Here is a 14,256-nt window from a genome sequence, read left to right as displayed (position 1 = left end):
GACGTGAAGAGATTTAAACAATGTGCAGTGAGGATGAGTTGCATAGGTAGCTTAGCTCAAAAAGGTGCAGTGTACAGAGAGTTATTGGTTAACTCGACACTACCATAGTCTGTAAAGTGCATTGTGTTTAATGTCAATGTTTGGTAGTCTGATAGTATGAGGGGAAAAAACTCCTCCTGAGCCGCTCCATTTTTGCCATCAGACTGCAGAAGCGTCTGTCTGACTGTAGAGTAAACAGTGGATTTCCAGGCTGGGCAGAGTCTTTGAGGATTTAAACAGCACTAGATATATGCCGCGTTCCAGGCAACCATAACCCATGTTTTTCCAACCTTATACCAGTGAAAGTGCACTGGAACGGCAGTCATACCTGGGACTTCGCAACTGGAAACTCGTAATAGATCAATGTACCCCCAGTTCCAAGCTCTGATGTCACATAGCCTGCAAAACAACAATTGCAGCTGCTATGGATAATTTTGCATACGGATGTGGTGTTTATGCATGTGGTACACAGTGAGAAATAGACTTTAGGACAATATAACATTGCAATAAAATTAATAATCTAGCTACAATTCCTTGCACTCATGCAGTTTGGCATGACTTGCCTGGAACGCTACAAAGTCGTGAGTCATGGATTGAAGTCGTGATTTGCGAGCTCAAAAACCTACCTGGAATGCAGCATTACATCTCCCGGTGTGGATGTCTTTCAGAGAGGGGAGATAAGTTATGGAGATGCGCTCAGCTGCAGGGCTTTACGATCCTGGGCTGAGCTGTTTCCATACCAAAATGAAATGCACAATATACTTTCTACAGCCCCGATATAGAAAGTTTTAGGATTCCAGGGGAAACATGGAATTTTCTCAGGAGTCTCAGATGGTACATTCATCTTGCTTTTTTAACTTGAACTTGAATGTGATTAGTCCAGGTCAGGTCTTTGGAGATGTGTACACCAATTTATCTGAAGCTGCGCACTCTCTCCACTGGGGACCAATTAAAGAATAAAGGGAATTTTGGTTTCTCATTTCACAACCCCTTTAAATTGCACTTATTATGGATTTTTGAAATTTACCCTTTATGCAGTGCATAACACAACTCTAAGTGAATGAAAACATTGTGGAAAGTTTTAAATCTGAAAGTGCACTGTGTATCAGAATCAGAATTAGAATAAGCTTTATTGCCAGGTATGTTTACACATACGAGGAATTTGTTTTCGTGACAGAAGCTCCGCAGTACAACAGAATGACAGCGACAGAACACAAAACACATAATAAAAGAATAAAAAATACAAATAAGTAGATAGTGAATGACAATATACAAATGACAATTGTAGGCAGGTATATTACAAAATGCAGTTATGTATGTACATGTGTATTATGTGCAAAAATTTAAGTGTATACTAAGTATGTGTGTTAAATAAATAAAGTGTATGTGTATATAAATATAAAGTGTAGTGTGTTCGCCGTTATTATCAGCTGTTCATAAGATGGATTGCCTGAGGGAAGAAACTGGTCCTGTGTCTGGTCGTTCTAGTGCTCAGTGCTCTGTAGCGTCGACCAGATGGCAACAGTTCAAAGAGGGAGTGTGCTGGATGTGAGGGGTCCAAAGTGATTTTGACAGCCCTTTTTCTCACTCTGGATAAGTAAAGTTCTTGAATCGATGGGAGAGTTGAACCGATGATTCGCTCAGCAGTCCGGACTACCCTCTGTAGTCTTCTGAGGTCAGATTTAGAAGCTGAGCTGAACCAGACAGTTACTGAAGTGCAGAGGATGGATTCAATGATGGTGGAGTAGAACTGTTTCAGCAGCTCCTGTGGCAGGTTAAACTTCCTCAGCTGGCGGAGGAAGTACAACCTTTGCTGGGCCTTTTTCACAATGGAGTCAATGTGAATGTCCCACTTCAGGTCCTGAGAGATGGTGGTTCCCAGGATCCTGAATGACTCCACTGCAGTCACAGTGCTGTTCATGATGGTGAGTGGGGGGAGTGCAGGGGGGTTTCTCCTGAAGTCCACAATCATCTCCACTGTTTTGAGCGTGTTAAGCTCCAGGTTGTTGAGAGTGTACCAGACAGCCAGCTCTTTTACCTCCTGTCTGTAAGCAGACTCGTCACCGTCCTGAATGAGGCCGATGAGTGTGGTGTCGTCTGCAAACTTCAGGAGCTTGACAGAGGGGTCCTTAGATGTGCAATCGTTGGTGTACAGTGAGAAAAACAGTGGGGAGAGAACGCAGCCTTGGGGAGCTCCGGTGCTGATTGTACGGGTGCTGGATTTGTATTTTCCCAACCTCACTAGCTGCTGCCTGTCTGTCAGGAAGCTGTTGATCCACTGACAGATGGAGGTGGTCACGAAGAGCTGATTTAGTTTGGGCAGGAGGAGGTTTGGGATGATCGTGTTGAAGGCCGAGCTGAAGTCCACAAACAGGATCCTCACATAAGTCCCCGGTCTGTCTAGGTGTTGCAGAACATAATGCAGTCCAATGTTTACTGCATCGTCCACAGACCTGTTTGCTCTGTAGGCAAACTGAAGAGGATCCAGCAAGGGCCCAGTGATGTCCTTCAGGTGGGCCAGCACCAGTTTTTCAAATGACTTCATGACTACAGACGTTAGAGCCACAGGCCTGTAGTCATTTAGTCCTGTAATTTTGGGTTTCTTAGGGATGGGGATGATGGTGGAACGTTTGAAGCATGAAGGGACTTCGCACAGCTCCAGTGATCTGTTGAAGATCTGTGTGAAGATGGGGGCCAGCTGGTCAGCACAGGATTTCAGACAGGCTGGTGTAACACAATCTGGGCCTGGTGCTTTTTTCCTTTTCTGCTTCCGGAAGACCTGGCGCACCGCATCCTCGCTGATCTGAATTGCAGGTGCCCCACCTGAGAGGGGGGATGCAGGAGGTGTGAATGGTGAGAGTGCTTGATTGGAGAGGTGTTCAGGATGGGTTGCAGGAGCTGTTAATGGTGTGAACGTTTGTTTGGAGAGGCATTTGGGGCTGGTTGCAGGAGTTGTGAAGGGTGTGAATGGTTGTGTGGGAAGGCATTCAGGGCAGGTGATGGGTGTTCTTTCAAACCTGCAGTAAAACTCGTTCAGATCGTCTGCCAGTCGATGATTCTCCACAGTGCTGGGGGGGTGGTGTCTTGTAATTGGTGATCTTCTTTAGACTTTTCCACACTGATGTGGAGTCGTTGGAAGTGAACTGAGTCCTTATTTTTTCAGAATAATTCCTCTTTGCCACTTTGATATCCTTTTCCAATGTGTATTTAGCCTGTTTATACAAGACATTGTCCCCCTTCATGTAAGCATCTTCTTTGGCCTGACGGAGCTGTCTGAGTTTTGCAGTGAACCACGGTTTATCATTATTGTAAATTAGTTGAGTCTTTGTAGGAATACACATATCCTCACAGAAACTGATATATGAGGTTACGGTCTCTGTGAGTTCGTCCAGATCGGTGGTATCAGCTTCAAAAACACTCCAATCAGTGAGGTCAAAACAAGATTGTAAATCCTGCTCTGCTTCATTAGTCCATCTTTTTACAGTCCTTGATACAGGTTTAGCTGATTTTAGTTTCTGCCTGTAGGACGGTATAAGATGAACCAGAAGGTGATCAGAACGTCCCAAAGCTGCTCGTGGAACAGAGTGATATGCATCCTTTATTGTGGTGTAACAGTGATCCAATATATTACTGTCTCTTGTGGGACAAGTAACATGCTGTCTGTATTTTGGCAGTTCACAGGACAGATTGGCTTTATTAAAGTCCCCGAGAATGATTAAAACAGAGTCCGGGTGTTGTTGTTCTGTCTCTGTAATCTGATCAGCGAGTTTCTCTAAAGCTGAGCTCACATGCGCTTGCGGAGGGATGTAAACACTGACCAGAATGAACGAGTGAAACTCCCGCGGCGAATAGAACGGCTTGCAGTTAATGAAGAGTGTTTCGAGATTTGAGCAGCACGTCTTCTTTAACACAGTTACATCTGTACACCACCGTTCATTGATGTAAAAGCATGTCCCTCCGCCACGCGATTTCCCCGTTGATTCTGCGTCGCGATCCGCTCTAAACAGCTGAAAGTCCGGCAGATGGAGCGCGCTGTCCGGTATGGTGTCATTCAGCCAGGTTTCCGTGAAACACAGAGCAGCAGAGTGTGTGAAATCCTTATTTAGTTCGTCCGTTTTGTTGGGTAGAGAGCGGAGATTTGCTAGATGGATGCTAGGCAACGGCGTTCGAAATCCGCGCTTCCTGAGTCTGACGAGCGCTCCCGCTCGCTTCCCCCGTCTGCGCGTCCTGAAGCGCTTGATCAGCGCCACCGCTCCTCCGATAACAACGTTCACTAAAACATCTGAATAATTGAAATCTGGGGCGTTCTGCCGAATGTTCAGCAGTTCTTCCCTGGTGAAACTGATGGCAGGAATATAACTAAAGACAGGACAAACTAACAAAAACATATGCAGAGCTCGTCACGGAGGCAGCCATCCTGTATCGGCGCCAGTATAAAGTTATTGCCTCTCAAAAGGAAGTCAACTCTGAATCATTTAAACAAGTCATTTTTAAAACGAATCCCAAGCCATTTCATGTCAACACAACACATTAGCATATTGCCCGCCCACTTATTGGTCTTTTCATATTGGTTTGAATGAAAGCGCAAATTCCTTCTTTGCCACTAGGTGCCGCTTTTAGAGCGGTAAAAATTGTGATTTCCTCTGCAGCACTGTACACAAAGCAGCACTGTCCTCACAAACCATGATTTAATGATGAAATGTAAATGAGGCCAATCTAGGGTGACCATTTGCGCTGTTCATATGGGGCAAGTCCCAGCCAGGATTTTAATAATGCCTAAAATATCCAGGTTTTTGCATTTTGGAAATTCAGGAATGCCGTGTGGGGCGAGGGGGCGTAGTCATTCTATGCCAGTAGCTTATGGTGTTCATTATGGTGTGCGGGGTGGGCCTACTGCGGGAGCTGAGAGTTCACCACAGCACACAGCATTTTCAGACTCCTTATGTATGGATTCGATCTCCTCGTCCAGGTCCTGTGATCTGTAGACGTTGTCAACAATCTGGACATTTTGCAAGGGATGGTTAATGGCTTTTTCCCCGCGCCATATGTCACCTTCAACGGGCACCAATATGATTGTAAATGGGCAGTCTCGTAATCTACAACTTTCGGGAAACTAGTCCCGCTGGGCTGTCGAGTCACAACCAAGTGTTTTGCAAGCATTACAACATTGTCAACAAGTGAGTACTAAGAGTTGGATGTGCACTGTGGATGTGGTATTGTATCCGACAACTGCGATTGGTAGTTTGAGGGAGGCTTATGTCATCATTTTACCTACAGGAGTTGTGGAAGTTGATCCCAGTCGTTGCTACAGTTCAGTCCCTTTCTTTGGAGACAGCATCTCCGCTGGATCAGCAGATTGAGTCTCTTGATTGGCCTGTTTTGTCAAAAGAGGAGCAAGTGCAGATAAGACCTCTGCTTCAGAAATATCAAGTGGTGTTTTCAGCTCATGGGGGAGATTTAGGCTGTACCCATCTTATTTCTCAAGATATACCCTTGTTGGATGATGTCCCTGTCAGGCAGCAGTACTGGCGTATACTGCCGTCAGATTATGAAGTGGTTAAGACCCACTTTAATCAGCTCCTGGAATCACAGGTAATAAGGGAGAGTAGTAGCCCTTATGCATCCCCCATCCCTGCATAAGTTGGTGGCTGAAGTGACTGGTGGCAAGTCAGGGAGAAGGAAGGGACAGAGTCTAGCTCAAGTGTGGACTGATCAGTGTCAGGAAGCATTTGAAGGATTAAAGAGCAAGTTAACCAGGGCTCCAGTACTAGCTTATGCTGATTTTTCTCAAACTTTTATATTGGAGATTGATGCCAATTACAGAGTTTTGGGAGCAGTATACTTTCGCAAGGACATCAAGGTAAGGTGCGTCCCATAGCATACGCTCACTGAGCGAAATATGTTCAACTATAGCTCAATGAAATTGGAGTTTCTTGTGCTCAAGTGGGCCATGGCTGAGAAATTTACAGAGTACCTTCTTGGCCACAAGTGTTTGGTGTACACGGACAACAATCCTCTCAGTCATTTGGCTTCTGCCAAGATTGGGGCCACAGAACAACGGTGGGTGGCTGAATTTGCGGCATTTGATTTTGAGGTGAGGTCAGGAAAGAGCAATTGTAATGCGGCTGCTCTTTCCAGGCAGCATCCAGTTGCTGGGGACATTCCAAAAGTTTTAGTGGGTGGTAGTGCTGTTCCAGCGTCTTTGCATCAGGCCATTAGTGTGGGTTGTGTAGCACTGGCAGCTGTGTCAACATTGAGTGTTTTGCCAGGCTGTTTGGTGTTAGATATATGTTCCTTGCAGGAAGCTGAAACAGTTAACGGGGATGTGATGAAGTTTTGGAAACAAGGAAAGCATCCAGGGCATGAGGAGCATAAAAAGTTGGCTAAGCCAGTTTTGACTTTGTTTCAGCATTGGGATCGATTGGTACTGAAAGTGGGGGTACTATATCACAGGATTTCTCATCCTGATGGAGGTGAGGATGTTTTTCAGATGGTGTTACCTGATGTGCCCAGACAGGAGGTTCTGACGCAGTTGCACCAGCAACATGGACATCAGGGGATAGAGCGACCTGGTGAATTAATACGACAGGGATGCTATTGGCCAGGTATGGTGGCTGACATCACGGGTTGGTGCCAAGAGTGTGACCATTGTGAACTTGCAAAGGATGTTCGACCAGCAGCTCGTGGCTTAATGGGCCACTTGTTGAGTTCTAGACCCAACGAAATCCTTGCTTATGATTTTACGGTGCTAGAGCCCTCCTCTTCGGAACAGGGGAATATCTTGGTAATGACTGATATATTTAGCAAGTTTACAATGGCAGTGTCAACACGTGATCAGCGAGCTGAGACTGTTACCCGAGACTGTTGATTGACAAGTGGTTTTATAAGTTTGGAGTTCCAGGACGCATTCACTCTGACCAAGGCTGTAACATGGAGTCGGCTCTTATTCAACAGTTTTGCGAGTTTTACCAAATTAAGAAGTTGCGTGCAACCCCCTATCACCCTGCCAGTAACCGTCAGTGTGAATGATTTAATCGAACCTTGCATAACTTGTTGCGGACATTACCAAGTTCTAGCAAGAGGGAATGGAACGCTTGCCTGTCGCAAGTGACCTTTTGCTATAATACCGCTCCCCAACTTCTAATGTTTGGCCAAGAGTCTTGGCTGCCAGTGGACTTCTTGCTTGGTAGGGTAACGGAGCCATGTGTGGGTAGTGTGCACAGCTGGATCTTAGAACATCAGATGCAATTACAGTTTGCCTTCGAGGGAGCGCGTGAACGTCTGAAGGGGGCTGCAGATTACCGCATGTCACAACACGACCAGCATGTCCGCCACTTGCCACTAAAAGAGGGTCAGTTAGTCTACCTCCGTGATCACAGTATGAGAGGCCGTCACAAGGTCCCATAGTCCCATAGTCTATCAGGTAGTGAAGGAGGGAGGGAGGCGTCGTTTACACTATTGCACCAGTTAAGGATTTGGATAAGGTATGATGTGTTCACCACTATATAAGCGGGCATTCGCCACAGTATTCTCAGGTTACTTTGACTGAGTCATTCAGCTACAGCATGGCTATCAATGCAGTACTCGTTCCCGTATCTCAGGGAACCAAGGTTAAATTAAAGGGATAGTTCACTTTGAAATTAAATTTTGGTATGTTTTAACTTACCTCAAGGGCATAAAAGATGTAGGTGTCTTTGTTTCCACAGTAGTTTAAATTGATATTTTTAGGTCAAAACGTTCTTGTCTGTCACTCATATAATGCAGGTCTATGGTCACCACCTCAAAGAGCATGCACATATAAGTCCAAATTAAACAATTCCCCATCGTAAGTACACATTGATGGCCTAATACACAAAACGAGCGGCTTGTGTGTGAAAACGAACAGTATTTATATCGTTTTTACCTCTTATACACAACCTCGTCCAAGTGAGCTTAGGGGGTGCACGCTTCCTGGTGTGTGACATTTGCGGGTGTTTTGGCTTAGTCTGCGCAAGCTCCGGAAACCACTGGAAGTAATCTCTCATGCGTGTTCATCACTCATTGTTTACACAGAGATTTCGGAAGTGACAATAGTTCTGTCAAATCAGGGCCTTCCAGACGGGCTGAAGGTGCCATATTGTCCTGTTCACTTGAGAGAGGAGATTCTGTCTTAGTGGAATAGGCCAAGGGGCAACTATCAAAAACTGAGTTAGCTCTGATAGCCACAGCGGGTTCCTCCAAAGGGGGACCACCAGGAGAACTGTGTGTTTCTGTTCCCTTACTCGCCTGATTACCTGTGGAAGTTAAAGGAGGACGTTGGGCCAGTCACAGGCCATCTAATCCTTGATCTTTGAGAAATAAATTGGGCAGTGAGATTTATCTTCTGAGGCGAAGTGGTCGACTTAGGCCTTGCCGAAGATCTCCCAGATCCTCTGAACTGTCTGTGGATGGAGTGTCCACACCTTAGAGGGGACATTGCATAACATATCCTCTCCTTGGTTAAATTTGACCAGTATATGTGCTGCTCTAAGCGAGCGAGGGATGAGCACATGGTGCCCTTTTAGGACTGTGAGGAAGAAAGCAGCGGTAAAAGCAGACCGTGTTTGTGAGCACAGCTATAGTGACACTCACATAAATTTGAAACTGCCCGGTGGCAGAATCTGCTCCGATCTACTTAGTAGGCTCAATGTAAAGAGGGGCACTCATCCTTACGTGATCTTTGTTGGTGTGAGATCGCTCAGACAGATGACATACTCATTGCTCTTCTGCATCTGTTTGCCTTCACGGGCCACACTCAAGATTACAAGATATTTCAGAATCGCAGATGGCAGCAGGGGTAATGGACCGGAACTGCTGCGTCGCCATAGCTTCGGAGAAGCAGGTCAAGTCCCAATCCCAGCTGCGAAGGCGTGTTCATGGTGACCAGGCTTTCAGGATCAGGGATGAGTGTAGAGTCATTGCTGAAAGAGAAGAAATCTGAGAATCCTGAGACGAATGCCTGCTTATGAAGTGAGACGCCTCGTGTCCATTCTGGCGGACTTTGGCAAGCTTGGTGTGCTTCGTTGACACAGGCTTATGCAGCTTTGCTGACTAGCCATTGGTTTGTATCTTAATACACTGCACAATCCACTGGCCATGCAGTTTCACTGTGTGAATGAAGAAAGGCTTTGTTCAAAAGAAAAAATATTTTTCCAATGTGTGTCTAGCAAGAAGCAGTACCAGAAAGGGAACTGAACTTTCTGACTGCAGTTGTGTTGAAGTTTATCTTATGTGCTTTATTTAATGAGCTTCTCTGTACAGACAGATGATGTGGTTTGATGATTTTTCACAGATGTTGTTCCTCAGATCTTCTGCTCCAAAACTACTGACCTGCTGCACATAGCAGAAAGAAGCTATGTAGTGAGGGACTCTGCTAAACTCTGCAGGCAGGGCTTTGACCAGCTTCTTTGTTTAGTGGAAACCAGCTGGTTCTAGAAACTGAGAGAAGGCTATAACCTTGCTACACTTGCAGGAAAATGCATGTGTTCAGGGGAGAGAGTTTGATATTTTTGCATGGCAACATCAAGAACCAAGACCATGCTGAACTAGTGTGCCTAACCAGATAGCAAGGTGACATTGATACAATGTTGAGTTTTAATCCGAATCATCATCATCATCTTGGTGGAGGTTGACATTTCAATATTCAAAGTATCTTGAATCAGCATTGAAAATTTAATGAAAGCCAACAGCACACACAGGGATGGGGACATGTATACTGACAATGATTTGATGCTGATGAACTACAACATCATGAAAGTATATCTCTAAAGAATTCTGGTGAGAGTAATCAGTGGGGCATTTTTAAGGTGCTTTACCTGATTTGTTCTTTAGTTTAGGGGTGGGTCATTGAGTAAAGCAGCTAAAAAAAAAACTATATGGAAATTCCCATGAATCAAGCTCTGAGTTCAATGCGGCATGTGAACTTCTCAGTAGTATAACTCATGCTTCTACATCAAAGAGAAAATGGTGCATCCTATACAGAAGTCTTGTTTGCTGAATCTCCTAACATAGGATGCACAACTTCTCTGTTCCAGTTGTAAAAAACAATGCATCTAATTTATTCTTTTTCTATTCCTTTGCATTCGAGGCTTTTGCCAAAATATCCCCATTGTTTCAACAGTGGGGATCACCTGCAGGTGCAAGTGATGTTGAAACAACACTGCGTTGTAACATTTATTCAATGCAGTTTGTGTTGATGCATTAACATTGACTTAACTTTGTTGCAGTGGTTGCTTGCTGTCTGGGTAGAATGTGAAGGAAGTTTCTCTGTTTCAAAAATGAGAGAATAAGATTACTATTTCAGTAACTGACTGATTGATTCTGAAAAACAAAACAATCACATTACAGTCTAACAATAACAATCAATCCTGAAATTTTGTGGGTCATTTCATGAAATCAGTGCATTTTGCATTTCTAAGAAAATCAAACATAGATTTAATGTGACAACAAATACATTTGCAATTTAAAAACATACCAACTATGTACTCTTTCATCAATATTACATGAAAAGTCAATTCAACATTATTTTAAATAAATTAAATAGAATTTATGCTGATAAGGCTAAGGTTTTTGGCATGTCCCTCACCACGACTTTTCTTTTTTTGATCTTTTAATTAGCGAAATTAAGTCCAATTAAAAAAAATAATAATAATAAAATAATATATATATATATATATATATATATATATATATATATACAATTTTTTTTTTTACCACATTTGCATATTATCCAAATACAGTCTCATTGTTAAGCAATGTTTTTGGCATAAGTGTGCATTTTTTTCTGTAAAATATAAATCATTTTACTGGTGTCCACTGATTTCATGTTAGCCCCATTACCCTCATCAAAAAAAACCCTTGTAAAATAATGTACATTCAAGTGACATCCTTCTATGAGGTTCCACCATCTCTCAAGCAGGACTCCTACACTTAAAACACAAACATGTTACTCTCTAATGGGGGTTATGCAATGTCAACCCGGTTACCATTTTTTAAATGTAAATGTAATCAATTATTTATTACATTTAATATGATCAATATCTACATGTAAAAGTGTACAATGTACTTTTGTGAACTTTAGTTAGCAATTGTGACAGAGAAGAGAATATATATGAATACAGACACTGAGTGTGAACACCCACACCAACAGCAGGAGCACTTTTTAATTATAGGACCTTGTAAATTATGTTAATAACATGACAATGTTTCAAATAGAGATCACGATTCTACAAAGACTCATTAACAGACAACTAAAAACAGAATGTAATTTACCAGAGGCCCTGTCCAAATGTTAATTGCTGCTGTGTATTTTTTTCCCCCTTTGGATAATTTATTGCAAAATATGCTCCTCTTCTGTGGCTTATATTAATTTAATAATTAATCAAGCAGCAGCTAAAAATTTGCAGTCTTGAATAATGTTTATTGCCCATTTACTTGCAGTACTAATCATTAATATAATTTAAAGAAAGCAATCATTTTAGAGACAAGTATTTGATGAATATTTTCAAGCTAGTCAGTGAGGCTGTTTATATTGACAGAGATATAATTGTACGTAAATATTAACTAATTCTCTTTCCACAACCTTTTGGGTCTTATTGCTAGCTGACACATTATGAACCAGGGGAGGTTCTAGACCCTTTTTAGGGGGGTTTAGCCACATTATTTGTGGTCTCAGCCCTCTAAAACGATTCACCAATCTGAAGGATCAGGCCAGTGCTGATTCCTCCAGAGAGTTTATCATTCTCACACGTTTTAAGTCTTGTCAGTTTAAACATTAAAGTTATTTTAATCTATTCCAGCTCAAGACAGTGTGAAAGAGATCTCAGTGTGGTTGTGGCCCGCTGTGAAAGATCATCATGTGTTCAAGTTTGCAGATAGAAATCCAGCCTTTGGAGAGCACTCAACTTCCAAACTGAAAAATTGCATTCTGACACAAAGAAAAGGAAAACCCCCTAGTCTAAAACGTACACTTGTACTGTACATTAGCTTCTTGAAAAGGTATAACTCGTTATATTTTTTTCTAGGAAATTAACCCGTAAGTGAAATATAATCTAGGAAATATTAGGAATCAAAATGTCTTTATGAATTTGTTCTGGGAGTTACTCACCACCCTGGTTATGTATCTACCACAATATGAGCTGCAGAACACATATTACACGCTGGGTCTTCAAACACAGACAAAAACAGAGGACAGTATTGAAATCTAAAAAAATAATTAATTCAAACCAACACTAACAGCCATACATTTTATTAGATTTGAATAAGCATTTATTATATATATTTATATAAACATTCTTTACGTCTTAAATAAAGAAAAACAAATTGCTTAGAATTGTTTATTGCTCCAAAAGTAATCTCAAAGGGAAGCATTCACATGTAAAATTACAACGTGCCAAACAAAAAAAGTTTTATATATTTCTCTAGAAAATGTTCTTAATGTTTTGAAGTTATTTGATTTCATTCCATTTTGCTTTTCTCTTGCCTAACCAATTACACATTTACAATTCCCTGGTATTTAAAGGGTTTTGGTATTCAGTTAACGATGCAGTTATTAAAATGAGTCGCTCACCACTTGCAATAATTCACTGATTCCACATCAAATAACGAAGTTATCCTTTTCAATTTTAGAGACACTGCATCTATTGTGCCCTACAGAGACTGTGTGATGACATTCATATTCATATCATAACTCTTAAAGGGGGGGTGAAATGCTATTTCATGCATACTGAGGTTTTTACACTGTTAAAGAGTTGGATTCCCATGTTAAACATGGACAAAGTTTCAAAAATTAAGTTGTACATTTGAAGGAGTATTTTTGTTCCCAAAATACTCCTTCCGGTTTGTCACAAGTTTCGGAAAGTTTTTTTCGAGTATGGCTCTGTGTGACGTTAGATGGAGCGGAATTTCCTTATATGGGTCCTGACGCACTTCTGCCGGAAGAGAGCGCGCTCTCATATAGCAGAGCACTGAGCGCACAACAGACATTCACTGATCAGAGCGAGAGCGTCGCGAAAAGTCACAAAAGAAGTGTGTTTTTGGTTGCCAGGGCAAGACAACCCTGCACAGATTACCAAAAAAAAAAAAAACAGCATTAAGGGACCAGTGGATGGAGTTTATTTTTACAGAGCATCAACGGAGTTGTGCAAGTGTTTGTGTTTGTTCCCTGCATTTCGAAGATGCTTGTTCACAAGGCCCAGTTTGACGATGGATTTGCGTATCGTTTATTTCTTAAGGATGATGCAATCCCAAGGAAAAAGGGTCACGATCATGTGTTGGAACCGCAGGCGGTGAGTAAAACTGCTTCAAATACCTCTGCTTCCTTGTTAGTGCGTCCGCCTCCCATCGGAGACTCGGGTTCGAGCCCCGCTCGGAGCGAGTCGTTGCGGCTGCTGCTTTCGTTCAGTTTCAGCTTCTGGATCTGATTCTGGATCATAAATAAACGGCTGAATCTGACTGTAAGCCATGGTTTGTTTTGGTTGTTTTTTTCCTCACGGTAAAGTCACAGCTTCCAGAGGCGCTCAACCCAAAAGCCTACTGGCGCTCATGATTCTTTAGCTCCGCCCACACGTCACGCCTCCAGCCACTCGTGTTTTTCCGGGAAAAATCGGTACAGACTATCTTTCTCTTATGAATATAATAAAACTAAAGACTTTTCGGATTTATGAAGGATGCAGTACTACTCTATAGGTACTCAAGATTAACAGGATATTGAGTGAAAACGAGCATTTCACCCCCGCTTTAAATACAATCTTTCTTAAATGAATTGCATGCACCATTAAAGGTAATGTTATACAGGTCCTTCTCAAAACATTAGCATATTGTGAAAAAGTTTATTATTTTCCATAATGTAATGATAAAAATTAAACTTTCATATATTTTTGATTCATTGCACACCAACTGAAATATTCAGGTCTTTTATTGTTTTAATACTGATGACTTTGGCATACAGCTCATGGAAACCCAAAATTCCTAGAGTAAAAGGCTAGAAATATGAAACCGGAGCGTATGCTGTAGATGACAGTGTTTGTTTCTCGACTAATGAGCACATTCGAGAGCACAAATGGCCATATATCACTCAGGGCTCTTACCCTGCTGCTGTGACGTCAGATCCCCGGAGCTCAGTGCTGATAACCGCAGGACTCTCGTCTTCTGCTCGTTACACATGCAGACACTGACAGTCCTAAACCATAGACCTTATAT

The sequence above is a fragment of the Carassius auratus genome, chromosome 16 (genome assembly GCF_003368295.1).
Source record: "Carassius auratus strain Wakin chromosome 16, ASM336829v1, whole genome shotgun sequence".
Lineage (NCBI taxonomy): Eukaryota > Metazoa > Chordata > Actinopteri > Cypriniformes > Cyprinidae > Carassius > Carassius auratus.
Note: the sequence above shows the minus strand (reverse complement) of the source record.